This window comes from Sciurus carolinensis, chromosome 4, assembly GCF_902686445.1.
Source record: "Sciurus carolinensis chromosome 4, mSciCar1.2, whole genome shotgun sequence".
In the NCBI taxonomy this organism is placed as follows: Eukaryota; Metazoa; Chordata; class Mammalia; order Rodentia; family Sciuridae; genus Sciurus; species Sciurus carolinensis.
In genome coordinates this window covers 139938486-139955473 of record NC_062216.1, presented here as the reverse complement: position 1 = coordinate 139955473, position 16988 = coordinate 139938486, and positions in this window count along the sequence as shown.

The following is a 16988-nucleotide window of genomic DNA, read 5'->3' as shown; positions in this document are numbered from 1 at the left end:
GAAAATTGTAGACAAAAAGTAGCTGCGCTTATCTCTTCTTATCTGCTTGTATCAAAGTCATACACAAAAATGTTCTTTCAGCTATCTGGTGACCAACACATTTTTGTATGGTGTTAATTGTGCTAAAGAATAACTGAGTAGTAGTTTATGAATATTGCTTTTTTTCTAAATATTAGTCACAGATGAAAATGCATGTTTTAAAAAATATGGAGAGGTAAGAACTATTAATGTATTGATACACATCTTCCAAATATGTTTTATATCATATTAACATCTTTTTACATCATTGCATACTCTTGTAGATCGGTATTTTAATAATTTATAGTCAAATAACATTTTATTACAATGTTGAGCAATAATCTCTTAATTACTTCCAAAAATTGACTTTGGAATTTTAACTACCCTAGAAAAAAGATACCATATTGATATTTTTGTAAATAAATGTTTAAACATTGTTCTCATGTTTTCCTTTACAAATTTCAATTTTATATAAAATGTCTTTAGAGAAATAAATATGATAGGTCATGCTAAAATAAGTATTTGGGAAACTTTTAGCATACTAACTGTCATCATAAGTTTATACCAGGTATATATACCACAGTTTCTTTGTCCATTCATCTATTGAAGGGCATTTAGTTTGGTTCCACAATCTAGCTATTGTGAATTGAGCTATAATAAACATGGATGTAGATGTGTTACTCTAGTATGCTAATTTTAAGTCCTTTGGGTATAAACTGAGGAGTGGGATAACTGGGTCAAAAGGTGGGTCTATTCCAGGTTTTCTGAGGAATCTCCACACTGCTTTCCAGAGTGGCTGCACCAATTTTTCAGCCATAAAGAATAATAATAATAGGCATTTGCAGATAAATGGATGGGACTGGAGAATATCATGCTAAGTGAAATAAGCCAATCCCAAAATACCAAAGGCTGAAATGTTTTCCATGATAAGTGGATGATGATATATAATGGGGGTGGGGGGGTGGGGGTGAGAGAAGAATGGAGGAACTTTAGATTATGTAGAGAGAAATGAGAGGGAGGCAGGGTATGAAAAATGGTGGAATGAGACAGACATCATTTCCCTATGTACATGTATGATTACATGAATGGTATGAATCTACATCCTGCACAACCATATGTGTACAATGAATCAAAATGCAGTCTGTAGAAATTAAAAAATTAAAAAATATACCAGTTGTATGTTATAAAGTCTTTCTTTTGAGCTTTTAAAAAACTCTCTTGGACAATCTAAGTAATTAATTTTATTGGAAATGAAATGTAGAAAAACAGCATCACATAGTTCTAAAAGAGAATGAAAGAATATTTTCCAACTCTTTCTTATGTATATTTATTGAAAGATGAAAATGCTTAATTAAGTTACCGGAAACTATAATAATTTGCACCACTTATTGAAGAATGCTTCATTTTCTTAACTAATTTGACACAATAATGCTGGATATATTGTAGTATACTTCTAGAAACTTTCAAATCACTAGAAGTTTCTGATTTATCCAGATCTTCCAGAAAGGAAATCTGCTTTTAGAAAAATTTATGAAGAATGAAACTGGAGGACATGTATTAAGTGAAATAAGTCAAGCACAGAAAGAAATACTGCCTGTTCTTACTCATGTGTAGAAGCAGAAACATTGACCCTTAAAGAGATTGGAACAATATTTACTAGATGGTTGCACAGGGAGAAGAAAGAAGAAATAGTGGGAGGACGGGTGGGTTCCAAAAAATAGGAGGAATAAGTTCTAGTGTTCTATAGCAGAATAGGGTGATGATTGTTCACAACAACCTATTATATCCTTATTGAAGAACTGGAAGAGAAGAATTCAAAATCTTCAAACACAAATAAATGATAAATATATAAGGACATGGTAATAGTTACCCCGCTGTTATCAGCACATCATATACATGTATTGAATTATCATCACACTGTGCCCCATAAATATATATAATTTATAAGTGTCAATTTAAAAGAAAAATAAAACTTAAAAAAACAACATCATAGAAACAGGTAATTAATAAAATTCATCAAATATATTTATTGAATACACATTGTTACAAAAGCACTAATTGAGTTATAATGCCAAGTCCAGAGGGGAAGAACAGCATGATTCTTGCCTTTCAATATTTATAATATGCTCAAGAAAGTTTTACCATATGTACTATGATTAATATTTTCTTTCATTAATTTAACATATTTTATGTGTAATGATGTCTCCATGCACTCAAAAGTAAACTTTGTACTATAAAAATGATTTAAAAAATAATTTTTATTTAAAGTAATTAGTAATAGGCCTCAACATGACATTTTTGATTAAGTGCTTTAAATCTTGAAAATACAAAGCACACCCAATTAGTGAATCTAAGAATGTCAATTTAATGGGCAGAATTTATGGGGTAGAGTGGAGGCCTGGACTATTATTTTTGTAGGTGGGTACAGGGATTTGAACCCACGGGCACTTGATCACTGAGCTATATGCCCAGCACTTTTTATTTTTTATTTTGAGACTGCGTCTCACCAAGTTGCTCAGGGCCTTGCTAAATTGCTGAGACTGACCTCAAACTTGTGATCCTGAGTTGCTAGGATTACAGGTGTGTGCCACCATGTCCAGATGAACTTTCTCAGTTTTCTCTCCCCTTTCTGGGCACATAAATAATTCTTAAAAATGCACTCATTAATTTCAGAATAGTAGGAAAAACCCTGACATTTGAAAAGGAATCATTTCTTTCCTTGGAACACATGACTTTTGTCCTTTGTTTCTAACAGGTAAGTTCTCTATGCACCAAAGCTAGCCAATTGTTAAAGATTGTCTGGCCTGAAGAATCCTTTGTGGAGTTTAGAAAATAAAGGAAAAATGATCTTTCCATTCTGCATCCCTTTGTGTTTTATGATTTTTTAAAATTTTATACTGCTTTGTAAAAGTTCAAGATTCTGAGGTCTAATTTGTTCTAGCAACTGAAGAGTGTGTTGAGTATCACGAAAGAGTTGATTCTATCCAATTCCATAGTGCAGATTATTCCTCAAAAAGGTCTATGCCTTCAATTTTGAGGGTAAAGTAAATGAGCCAGAGAGATACTATTGAGAGAAGAAAAGTAGGATGAAAAAATTAGGTTTCAGTGTTCATATACATAATTTATTTGGATATTATGTTGTTTCCTTCTCAGCAGTCTCCTGCAAGGCTACTTCTTTATAATAGTCAAGAAGTTACTATGAAATGATATATTTTAGACCTCTTCAGATGACAAAAACAGAAAAAGACTAAGATCCAAGAATTTTTACTTAATTTGCTCATAATGCAGCAGCTCATTTTATATTAATAAATATTGCTACAGCACAGGTAGGAGACTAATGATATGCTTTACCCTCATATTTTATACTTAATATATAGTTATAAATTCAGTCTAGTATATTATATTATAGTTAATATAAATTATATAGCCAATACAGTATAGTAGGTAGAACTATGGACGTTTTACTTTGACATTTGGTCAAACTACTATAGTTCAGACTGGGACACCTTGGGTTATTTTGCCCTTTTCATGTCATGTAATGTACTTTAACATTTCTTCAGTGGTACTAATCAAAATGAAGAATTCAACAAATTTATACATTCCCTCAGTTGTGTTGAAGTTTATAATTCCCAGGTCGTAACACAGATTGAGCTTAATATAATGTGCTTTTGGTTTCTAAAATGAGTTGAGAACATGTAATTTGCATTCTCTGAAGTCACAGCATGAGACTGTTTAAACTGCAGCTGGATGTTTATAGCTTCTTTTCTCCTAATTCTCTTTGTAGTGCTTTAACTAGATGTGCTACATATTAAAATTCATATCTTTTATGCTGATGTTGTATTAATGCATCTTCTCAAGCTGAGCAGTCAATGCAAAAGCAAAAATAATGTGGACATATAAATGAGTCTGCTATGCCCATATTTTTCTTTTGCTGTAAATGAAAGGAAAATGATCTTCCTAACATGATATAGGAACCTGCTCCATGACCTTGATCTTTCTGTTATTCCAACTTCTTGTCCTACTGTTTTTGTATAATCTATGTTATACAAAATTTTTTTTTTTTACTTAGTAAGCACGTAACCACAACGTCCCATTGGGGAGGGTCGGTGTAATAAAGAGAAGATATTTTAGATGTATTTAGTAGACAAAGTGGATAGGACTCGGTATTTAGTCAATTAAGAGTGGAATGCAGAGGGAGAATCTTGGCTGACTCTCCAATTTATATCTTGAGTGAAAAGTAAACAGAAGTTCCAAGCATGGTGTGTATGGTGTGTGTGTTAGGGTTAAATATCTGGAATGTTACAATATTATGCATGATACCTTGTGGTTTCCCTATACCTTATTTATATCTGTGTAAATTGTTTTTTTTTTTTATGAATCTCTTCTCTCATTTGTGTCATCTGTACCCTGGCGGCACCTTGACTGATATAATAATAACTACCAAAAATGGCCCCAGGAAACAGAACTGCAAATTAGAGGAACAGATTGCTCACATATTTGGGAAGTGCTGAGAAGAAATGGGATATAGATAATTCATGACATGAAGTGGTGGTATTATTACTTAAGTGATCACAGGTGTTAGCACTGGATGAAGCATATAAGCAGGTCAAGGTGTTGAGAACTCAAGTAATTGTAAAAGTTAGTTTCTATGACAAAAAGCGATTATAAATTGTTGGTATTACCTGACTTCTTTTGATGGTCAGAAGAGTTTAGGTGCAATTGATAAAAGATATCATGCATGAATAATCAGAAAGCTTAAGGAGCCATCTTGAATCTTCCATTTTCCTAGGGCCACATGGAGGCTGTGGAAGAAAACTAGGTCCAATGTCTTATTGAGAAGTTTCAGAGTTTTAATTCAAATACATCCACAATCCCTCTCACTGATGGAAAAATATCTGTGGGGAAGGAGTGGAGATTTGGAATCATAAGACAGGGACACTTGGGCAGCATGGATGAGACTGAGAAATTTGATGTTCTCCCCATTTTTGCCATCAATTTCCTCAAATATAATACATGTAGATAACTAAAAGGACACATTTCCTCTGATAAAAACCTTTTAATGAATGTATTTGCTTCACAGGTAATTGATCCTCATAACCAACCTATGAATGCTTCTAGATTTAGAATGGATGAAGAGTAAAATAATTGCACCAAGAAAAGACAGCCTGTACCCACAAAGGGTTTCAGTGCTTCACAGTCTGTATTGGTGAGAGATCAACAGGTGTGTGTGGGAGTGGGTTTTAAGAGGTTAGACCAAGGTTTAGACCAGTTTAATTAAAATTAAACTGATTATCTAAAACAGCTATTATAAAAAATTGTTTCCTCAACTACATAACTATGTGAAGCAGGAATTTCTTTATATACTTCAATGGAAACATCATTTTCCAACAAACTGAATGCAGATTCACATATTGGATTGTCCCTTATTTAGCCTAACATTAAAGAGAGTTGCAGAAAGTGAACACTGCCATTTTTCTCACCACACATCTTTCATTTTGGAAAGTATTCTTTTCCATAAATTATATCATTTAAGTTAGCATGTAATGGGTTATTACTACTATTTAAAAAATACATAACTAGTTTTTAAATTATGCAGTTATATTTTATAATATAGTAAGACCAGGTATGTGCATGTGTGTGTATGTCTGTGTCTGTATAAAATTTTTTCTTTACTTAATAAATCCGGATTTATTTATTTATTTATATATTGAAATCCTGGGACGAACTCAGGGTCCAGTGTATACTAGGTAAATGCTCTCTCACGGAGCTGTGTTCCCAGCTCCTTTTATTTTTTTTATTCTGAAACTGTGTCACCAATGTGCCCTGGTTGACCTCAGACTTGTGATCTTCCTTCCTCAACCTCCCAAGTAGCTGGGTTTACAGGTGTGCAGCATCACACCTGACTTTGAGTTTAAAAGAGGAGAAGTTTTGATATTAAAAGGATTGAGAATTAATGTTTAGATCATTCCTCTACTAGATAGTAAATAACTTGCTACATTGATTGTCCTGTTAAAGATCACCTGGCACAATGATTATAAGGGTGCAATACTCTTCATCCACAAAATATATCTCTTTTCCTCCTTCTTTGCCTTATTATATTAAAAAAACTTACTGGTATATGTATATTCTGTGTTTGCTTCATCCTTCTTCATGTGAATATATTAAATTCCTGTATAGCAGGGTAATAGTATGCCACATTTACTACTATGCCTATAATGTCTAGGTGAGATCCTTGTGTATGAGGTATTAATAAATACTTTTAACTGACATATTAAATGAATAAGTGAATTCATTTCAGTTATCAATTCCACAGATCAACTTCTAATTAGTGAAAGAAAGGATTCTGTTAGTTTTGTGCCATGGACATAGTATATTTTTCTAAAGGTTAAAAATATGATTACTACAAAATATTGAATAAATGCTTGTCAAAACCTATTCAATTCAACTAACGGGAATCGTAAGCAGTTCAAAGGCATACGAGCTTTATCATCATTGGAAAAACATTACTGGATGAGCTTGTCAGTTAGACGCAAGATGGTTAACACCTTATAGATCAATAAAAGTATAATTTCTGGGGTTATGTCATCTACTGAAACAAAATGCTACAGAAAAATACGACATTTAACATGTATAATCACATATTTTAGGTCTTTAATTAATAGAAGATCATGATTTAATAGTGGTAGACTTATTAATTCTTCTAGATAATAAAATATTTCTTTGGTTGATATGTTAAATAATGTTCCAATATGACATTGAAAGAATATGCTGCTCTTCCTTTAACCCTCAAATTAGAAAGATTTTGAGAAAGGTTATCTGGTACAAACCTTAAAATGATTATTTTGGGTTTAATAAACACAAAAAATCTATTTCTAAACTTTGAAAGAGCTAGTTTCCCCATCTTGTATGATAAGTAAGCCCCAAAGATTATTTCTAATAAAAGATGTTTGGTTTCACAAGTGTTTGGTCCTATTTCTTTATATTAGGTGGTCCAAAAAGCGTTAATTAATATGAATCTCAGAGAACATTCAGGGTTGAGCAAATAAAGGTTAGAAACAAACTTTTGCCTGGAAATTTAGGAGAAAAATAGGATCAGATTTTTAAATTCCTCTTTTTTTTTTTTTGAATCTTGAAAAACCAAAGACCAAAGTCTATTTATTTACACAAGATTTATTTCAGTGTCTTTAAATTTAGGTGAATTCTTCTCTCTTCAAAATTCCTCAAATATTCTGAAATCTGTGGCTCGTCAGAAAATGACTTTTGTCATCCCTGTGACAGCAGGATCTTATAAGTCATATAATAGGTCCCAGTCCAATTTGGTATGAGGAGTTGTGAATATTGGTTCTACATGTAACATGAGACACTCCTTTTTGGCAAACTCTAGAGACTTTTCATCATATATAACATTGTTTGATGATCTTGGTTGCATTATCAATTTGTCAAATATACCCTGATGTAAGGAAGGATGAATTCTTAAATGAACTTATGAAATAAATGCATCACCATGAAGAGTAAGAAGACTCAGTGAAAGCATCTTTTCAGAACTCTGGGAAGTGGGAATCAGATATCATTTAAAAAATATTTCTTTCAGTTTGTAAAAGCACAGTCCATTTTACTGAAGGTTAGAAAGAGATTTATAAGTAGAGGGAATGTTTCCTCAAAAACGAATCAGAAAATAGATCTCTAGAAATAATATCAATAGCATGCCAAAAGAATGACCCAAATTAAAATGCCTTATTCAAGTATTTGATTCTATGTAACTAATTTCTGTACTTCAGGATTTAAAAAAAAAAAAATTTTAATTTCTATGTCTGTAGACAGTGTAGATTCACACCATTCATGTAATCATAAATATACATAGAATGAAATACTGTCTGTTTCATTCTACTATCTTTCCATCCCCTACCCCCTCCCACCCCATTTTCCTCCACACCATCCAAAGTTCCTTCATTCTTTTCTTCCCTCGGCCACCTCCACTTGTTTTATATCATCATGTTCTTATCAGAGAAAACATTCAGTCTTTGGTTTTTTGGGCTTGGCCTATTTTACTTAGCATGATGTTTTCCAACTTTATCCATTTACCAGCAAATGCCATAATTTTATTGTTCTTTATGGCCAAGTCATATTCCATTGTGTATATATACCACAGTTTCTTTATCCATTCATCAATTGAAGGGCATCTCAGTTGGTTCTACAATCTAGCTATTGTGAATTGAGCTGCTATGAACATTGATGTGGATGCATCACTGTAGTATGCTGATTTTAAGTCCTTTGGGTATAGGCCGAGGAGTGAAATAACTGGGTCAAAAAGTGGGTCCATTCCAAGTTTTTTGAGAAATCTCTATACTGCTTTCCAGAGTGGTTGCCCCAATTTGCAACTCCATCATCAATGTATATGTGTGCCTTTTTTCCCACATCCACACCAACACTTATTATTGCTTGTGTTCTTGATAAAAGCCATTTTAATTGGAGTTAGATGAAATCTTAGTGTGGTTTCAATTTGCATTTCTCTAATTACTAGGGATGATGAGCACTTTTGCATATATTTGTTGATCAGCTGTATACCTTCTTCTGTGAAGTGTCTTCCCAGTTCCTTAGCTCATTTACTGATTGGGTTCTTTGTATTATGGGTGTAAAGTTTTTAAAATTCTTTATAAACTTTGGAGATGAGTGCTCTGTCTGAAGTGTGTGTGGAAAAGATTTTCTCCCACTCTGTAGGCTCTCTCTCCACATTATTGATTGTTTCCTTTGTTGAGAAAAAGCTTTTTAGTTTGATCCTATCCCATTTATTGATTCTTGCATTTATTTTGTGCGCAATGGGGGTCTTGTTAAAGAAGTCTGGTCCTAAGCCAACATAATGGAGATTCGGGCCTACTTTTTCTTCTATTTGGTGAAGGATCTCAGGTCTAATTCCTAGATCCTTGATCCCTTTTGAGTTGAGTTTTGTACAGGGTGAGAGACAAGGGTTTAATTTCATTTTACTGTATATGGATTTCCAGGTTTCCCAGCACCATTTGTTGAAAAGGGTATTTTTTCTCCATTGTAAGTTTCTGGCACCTTTGTCTAGTATGAGATAACTGTATTCATGTGGGTTCGTCTCTGTGTCTTCTATCCTGTACTATTGATCTACCTGTCTATTTTGGTGCCAATACCATGCCGTTTTTGTTACTATTGCTCTATAGTAGAGTTTAAGGTCTGGTATTGTGATACCTCCTGCATCACTCTTCCTGCCCAGGATTGCTTTGGCTATTCTGGGTCTTTTGTTCTTCCAGATGAATTTCATGATTGCTTTTTCTATTTCTATGAGAAATGTCATAGGAATTTTAATTGGAATTGTGTTAAATATGTAAAGCACCTTTGGAAGTATGGCCATTTTGACAATATTAATTTTGCCTATCCAAGAACATGGGAAATCTTTCCATCTTCTAAGGTTTTCTTCAATTTCTTTCTTTAATGTTCTGTAGTTTTCATTGTAGAAATCTTTCACCTCTTTGGTTAGATTGATTCCCAAGTATTTTTTTTTTTTTGAGGTGATTGTGAATGGAGTTGTTTTCCTCATTTCCCTTTCAGATGTTTCATTGCTTATGTATAAAAATGCTTTTGATTTATTTGTGTTGATTTTATATCCTGCTATTTTGCTGAATTCATTTATGAGGTCTAGAAGTTTTCTGGTGGAGTACTTTGGATCCTCTAAATGTAGAATCATGTCATCAGCAAATAGTGACAGTCTGAGTTCCTCTTTTCCTCTTTGTATCCCTTTAATTTCTTTAGTCTGTCTAATTGCTCTGGCTAGTATTTCAAGGAAAATGTTGGATAGAAGTGGTGAAAGAGGGCACCCCTGTCTTGTTCCAGTTTTTAAAGGGAATGCTTTCAGTTTTTCTCCTTTAAGAATGATGTTGGCTGTGGGTTTCACATAAATAGCCTTTACAATGTGGAGGTATGTTCCTACTATCCCTATTTTTTTTCCTAGTGTTTTGAGCATAAAGGGGTGTTGTATTTTGTTGAAAGTTTTGTCTGCATCAATTGAAATAACCATATTATTCTTTATCTTAAGTCTATTGATGTGATGAATTACATTTATTGATTTCCAGATGTTGAACCAACCTTGCATTCCCAGGACCCACTTGATTGTGGTGCACTATCTTCTTAATATGTTTTTGTATGTGATTTGTCTGGATTTTGTTAATGATTTTTGCGTCTATATTCATCAGAGATATTGGTCTATAATTTTCTTTCTTTTATGTGTCTTTGTCTGGTTTGGGTATGAGTGTGATATTTGCTTCATAGAATGAGTTTGGTAGGGTTCCCTCCTTTTCTATTTCCTGGAATACTTTGAGAAGTATTGGAATGAGTTCTTTGAAGGTCTTGTAGAACTCTGCTGAGAATCTGTCTGGTCCTGGCTTTTCTTGGATGGTAGACTTTTGATGGCTTCTTCGATTTCATTGCTTGAAATTGATCTTTTTAAATTGTGTATGTCCTCCTGGTTCAGTTTGGGAGGATCATATGTCTCTAGAAATTTGTTAATGTCTTCTATATTTTCTATTTTGTTGTAGTATAGATTTTCAAAGTAACTTCTCATTATGTATGTATTTCAGTGGTGTCTTTCATCTTTTTTCATCACAAATTTTAGTAATTTGAGTTTTCTCTCTCCTCTTTGTGTGACTAAGGGTTTGTCTATTTTGTTTACTTTTTCAAAGAACCAACTTTTTGTTTTGTCAATTTTTTGAATTGTTTCTTTTGTTTCAATTTCATTGATTTCGGTTCTGATTTTAATTATTTCCTGTCTTCTACTACTTTTGGTGTTGTTCTAGTCTTCTTTTTCTAGGGCTTTGAGATGTAATGTTAGGTCATTTAGTTGTTGACTTTATTCTTTTCTTGAATGCACTCCATGCAATGAATTTTCCTCTTAGTACTGCTTTCTTAGTGTTCCAGAGATTTTGATATGTTGTATTGTCATTCTCATTTACCTCTAAGAATTTTTTTATCTCCTCCCTGATGTTTTCTGTTATCCATGCTTCATTCAATAGCATATTATTTAGTCTCCAGGTGTTGGAGTTATTTCAGTTTTTTATTTTGTCATTGATTTCTAATTTCATTCCATTATGATCTGATAGAACACAAGGTGGTATCTCTATTTTTTTTGCATTTATTGAGGGCTGCTTTGTGGCATAACATAGGGTTTATTTTTGAGAAGTTTCCATATACTGCTGAGAAGAAAGTGTATTCACTCATTGATGAATGGAATATTCTGTATATGTCTGTTAAGTCTAAGTTATTGATTGTGTTATTGAATTCTATGGTTTCTTTGTTTAGTTTTTGTTTGAAAGATCTATCCAGTGGTGACAGCAGTGTGATAAAGTCACCCAGAATTATTGTGTTGTTTTCTATTTTATTCCTGGAATTGAGAAGGATTTGTTTGATCTACTGGATGCACTGTTGTTTGGGGCATAAATATTTATGATCATTATGTCTTCCTGATTTATGTTTCCTTTAAGCAGTATGAAATGTCCTTCTTTATCCCTTCTCACTAACTGTGGCTTGAAGTCCACTTATCTGAAATAAGGATGGAAATCCCTGCTTTTTTAGTGAGTCTGTGTATGTGGTAGGTTTTTTCCCATCCTTTCACCTTTAGTCTGTGGATGTCCTTATCTATGAGTTGAGTCTCTTGAAGGCACCATATTGTTGGGTCTTTCTTTTTAATCCAGTCTGTCAGTCTATGTCTTTTTATTTCTTTTTTTGCATTATTTAAATTGTAAACAAATGGGATACATGTTGTTTCTCTGTTTGTACATGGAGTAAAGGCATACACCATTTGTGTAATCATAAATTTACATAGGGTAATGTTGTTTGATTTATTCTGTTATTTTTCCCTTCCCCCCATCCCTCCCAACCAGTCTTTGTCTTTTGATTGATGAGTTTAGGCCATTAACATTCACAGTTATTATTGAGATATGATTTGTATTCCCAGTCATTTGGTTTATTTTTGGTTTTTAACTTTACTTGGTTTCTCTTTTGATTGGTTTTTCTCTTAAGGTAGTTCCTCCTTTTGCTGACCTACATTGTTGTTTTTCATTTCCTCCTCATTGAATATTTTACTGAGAATATTCTGTAGCATAGACTTTCTATTTGTAAATTCTTTTAACTTTTATTTATCATGGAAGGATTTCATTTCATCTTCAAATCTGAAAGTTAGTTTTGCTGGGTATAGGATTCTTGGTTGGCAACCATGTTCTTTCAGAGCTTGAAATATGTTTTTCCAGACCCTTCTAGCTTTTAGGGTCTGGGCTGAGAAATCTGCTGATATCTGTATTTATTGTTTTTCCCCTATTTGTAATCTGATACTTTTCTCTTGCAGCCTTCAAAATCCGATCTTTATTTTGTATGTTATGTATTTTCATTATAATGTGACTTGGTGTGAATCTGTTTGTGATTTTGTGCATTTGGTGTTCTGTAAGCCTCTTGTATTTGATTTCCTATTTAATTCTTCAGGTTTGGGAAATTTTCTGATATTATTTCATTGAATAGTTTGTTCATTCCTTTGGTTTGTATCTCTGTGCCTTCCTCAACCCTGAAAATTCTTAAATTTGGTCTTTCATGATGTCCCATAGTTTTTGGAGGTTCCATTCATGATTTCTTACCATCTTCTCAGTTTGGTCAATTTTATTTTCAAGATTAAATATTTTGTCTTCATTGTCTGAGGTTCGGTCTTCCAAGTGATCTAGTTTGTTGGTGATGCTTTTCATTGAGTGTTTTATTTGGTTTATTGTTTTATTATTTCAAGGATTTCTGTTTGTTTTTTTGAGAATCTCTATCTCTTTGTTGAAATGATCTTTTGCTTCCTGCCGTTGCTTTTTCAACTACTTATTGGAGTGATCATGCATTGCCTGCATTTGCTCTCTTATCTCATTCTTTGCTTTATGAATCATTTTAATTATGTATATTCTGAACCCCTTTTCTGACATTTTTTCTACCATGCTATCACTGGATTCTATTAATATAGAATCTAGGTCTATTTGGATCATTTTCTTCCCTTGTTTTTTCATGTTTTTCATGTATCTTCCCCTCTAGCAGTGCAGATCTGGGGTATTGAAGTCCCCACCCCCCTTAGGCTTATAGTGACTCTGCAGGTTTCCAAAACCTTTTCTTTAAGGGGGAGATCAATAATAGCAGTGGCCAGTACAGACAATATGCAGCCCTAAACCGAAGAGCCTCTATGAAAACATTAACAATATTGTCATAATAAACAGAATGAGTTCAATTATTATCTACAGTATAACAAATAGATTTGCAATAAGGTCGGCAGTTTCTAATGGAGGACAAAGAGAATGGGGAGGGGTGTAGGATGTAGCTGTTACTGGGATAAGAAAAGAGTATATAGAAGTTCTAGATCATAGAAAGGGTGAAAGTATAATTGAAAGAAGTTGGTTGTTAGCATGTGAAAAGCAAGAAGGAATCTCTGAGGAAACAGGTAAACAAAAGGAAAATAGAGTGAGAAAAGTAAGGAAATAAAAACTTCACACCAAAAATGCAAAGAACCCAATCAATAAATGGGCTAAGGAACTGGGCAGACACTTCACAGAAGAAGATGCATAGTTGATCCACAAATATATGAAAAAGTATTCAGTATCTTTAGTAATTAGAGAAATGCAAATCAAAACCACACTAAGATTTCATCTAACTCCAATTAGAATGACTATTATCAAGAACACAAGGAATAATAGGTGTTGGCATGTATGTGGGGGAAAAAGCACACTTGTACATTTCTGGTGGGATTGCAAATTGGTGCAGCCACTTTGAAAGCAGTATGGAGATTCCTCAGAAAACTTGGAATGGACTCGCCATTTGACCCAGCTATCCCACTGCTCGGTTTATACCCAAAGGACTTAAAAATCAGTGTACTACAGTGACACATTAATGTTTATTGCAGTTCAGTTCACAATAACTAGATTGTGGCACCAACTGAGATGCCCTTCAATAGATGAATGGATAAAGAAACTGTGGTATATGCACACAATGGAATGTTATTCAGCCATAATGAAGAATGAAATTATGTCACTTGCAGGTAAACAGATGGAATTGGAGAATATCATGCTAAGTGAAATAAGCCAATCCCAAAAAACCAAAGGCTAAATGTTTTCTCTGATAAGTGGATGATGATACATAACTGGGGGGGGGGTCTTGTAAGTGAAAAATGGAGGAATGTTGGATTGTGTAGATGAAAATGAGGGAAGGGGAGGGGGTTGGAGGAAGGAAAGGTGGTGGAATAAGACAGACATCATTACCCTATGTACATGTATGATTACACAAATGGGGTGAATCTTCATTGTGTACAACCACAGAAATGAAAAGTTGTACTCCATTTGTGTACAATGAATCAAAATGCAGTCTGTAAAAATAAAAATAAATAAAATTTTAAAAAATGACCTTTCTTTTTATTAAATTCCTACTTCAACTCTAACTTACCATCCTGAACTGGCCTATTGTCACAAATGTTAAAATATACTAGTATGCAAAAGACCTAGAAAAGGACTTTTGAAAAAGAAGGAAAAATTTAGAGAATTTAGCTGTTTGATTTTAAAATTGCTACAAAGTTACAATAATCAAGATATTGTGCTAGTGGCATAAAAATAGTCATAAAGATGGATGGAATATCATTGAATCCTGAAATAGATCTGTGCATATATAATTGATCAAGCTTTTCATTGTTGACAAGGTTATTTAATTGGGGAAGCCCACACATAGTGTTTTTAGTAGAATATTTTTATGCCCTGAAAAGAAGAATTTTAATTGGTATAAAATACAAAATAATGTATAGACCTAAACATCAAAATTAAAAATATTAAACATCTATAAAATATGAGAATCTTTGTGATCCTGGCTTAGGCAAAGCTTATTTAACTATAACAACAAAAGCAAGATCTGTAAAAGAAAACATTGATAAATTTGACTTTATTAAGGGAATGAAACATGAATCACAGACTGGGATAAAATATTTGCAAATTATACATCAGATAAAGGACTTGTACAGAATATATTAAAAGCACTTGATAAGAAAACAAATAATTCATTTAAAATAGGACCAAAAATTTGAATAGACCAAAAAAGGCATATGGATGGCAAAAAGCACCGGAAAAGATGTCCAGTATCCTTAGTCATTCGGAAAATGAAAATTAAAGCCACACTTTTAATAGGCTGACTAGAATCCAAAATAGTCTGTATCAAGAGTTGAGGAAGATGTGGAGAAACTGGAAACCTCTATCAAGAACTGTAAACAGTGTGACATTTTACCTTACTTTTAAGGTTAATGAGTATTCCTTCTATGTCATATGGATTCTGATAGAAAACATAAGATTCCTGACTCTGAGATAAAAACAGTTTGTTATTTTAAAAAATAGCAGTGGTCAGAGTATTATCATTCTTGTATCAGTTATCTGACTTCAAATTCTGACAGGTGGGCCGTGTGAATGCTATGGATACAATGGGTTTATATCTAAGTCTAGATATATATCGCAGCCTCTAAGCCTGAGGAATCTGAATCTTTGGTAATGGGTTATAAACAAATTTTCCTGACTTTATTCCCAAAGGAAGACATTTTCTTTACTAGCTTAGTGAATAAAACTATTCTTGGCTCTTTCAAGTCTATTCACTGTGCAAACATTCTTTTTAAAAAAGATAGTTTGAAACAAAAGAGCAGTTAATTTCTGTGCTTGCAAAATGTGCAGAAACATGAAAGACACGTGAAAACTATCTCCTAGCAACCACACACAACTGGTGAGAATGTAAATGGTACAGTCACTTTGGAAATTTTGTCATTTCATAAAATTGAGTGAAGCTACTCTTTGGTATCTATTTAATGAAACAATGAGATCATATATTCACACACAACTACCTGCACATGAATATTTATAACAGTATTATTCATAATATCCCCAGGTTCGAAAAATTTCAAATGCCTTTCTACTGAAGAACAGTCAAGTCTAATGTGGAATACTATTAGCAATAAAAAAGAATAGACCACTTATACATGCAACAGCAGAGTGGTTTTTAAAAATATTGTGTTAAGGAAAAGAAGCAAGATAAAAATGAGCATATATGGTACAATTACAAAACAAAGTTTCCAGGAAATCAAAATTGTGAGACAGTAAAAAAAGTCAATGGATATTTGAGATTGGATTGGGGGTCAGGTTAGACTACAAATGTACATGAGGAGACTTTTTGGTAAATGATAAATATGTTCTTGAACTTGGTTGTGGTGATGATTGTGCAACTGTGTAAAGTTATTAGAACTTATCAAATGTATGTTTAGTGGTAAATGTTTGATATACAAATTATATCTCAATAAAGTTGTTTTTAAAAGAGTGAAAATAAGATGTATGGCCGTTATTATAAAGCTCTAGGTTTAAAAACTATTTTTTTTTTTTTTTTTCCTGTGCGTTATAACCGTCTTTTTCCCTTCGGGCTGCCTGGTGGTGGCATCAACAGACTCGAGCTACTGCTTTAGAATCAGGGAGAGGATGCTTAGCCTATTAATGGTTCTCAACCCACACAATGCTTCTGGATCACCTGGGGAGTTTTTAAAAACACTGGTAGAGAAGATCCAATCCCCAGTTCTAAGATTTGGATTTAATCAGATGAAAGGCATTTTCATCTGATTAGACAGTTTTCACATGTCTTTCATGGTTCACTGTTCTGTTTGTTTTTTGTTCCTCAGTGATCTCTAAGGTGAAGCCAAGGCGGAGGGAAAGGTATCACACTACTTTTCTGGAACAATTTTGAAGCTATTTTGGGAGTCAGTATTACCGCACCTGTGATCACAGCCAGCCCCAAAGAAACACGTGAACTCAAGTGGGGAGGCTTTCTCTGTTCAGCCTGTAATGCTCTTGGCAGCGAGCATGAGGTGGGTTGGGGAGTTTCCCATATACCTGTATGCTTGGGGTCTTGCTATCTCCTTCCTCCCTGGAAGTTCCCCT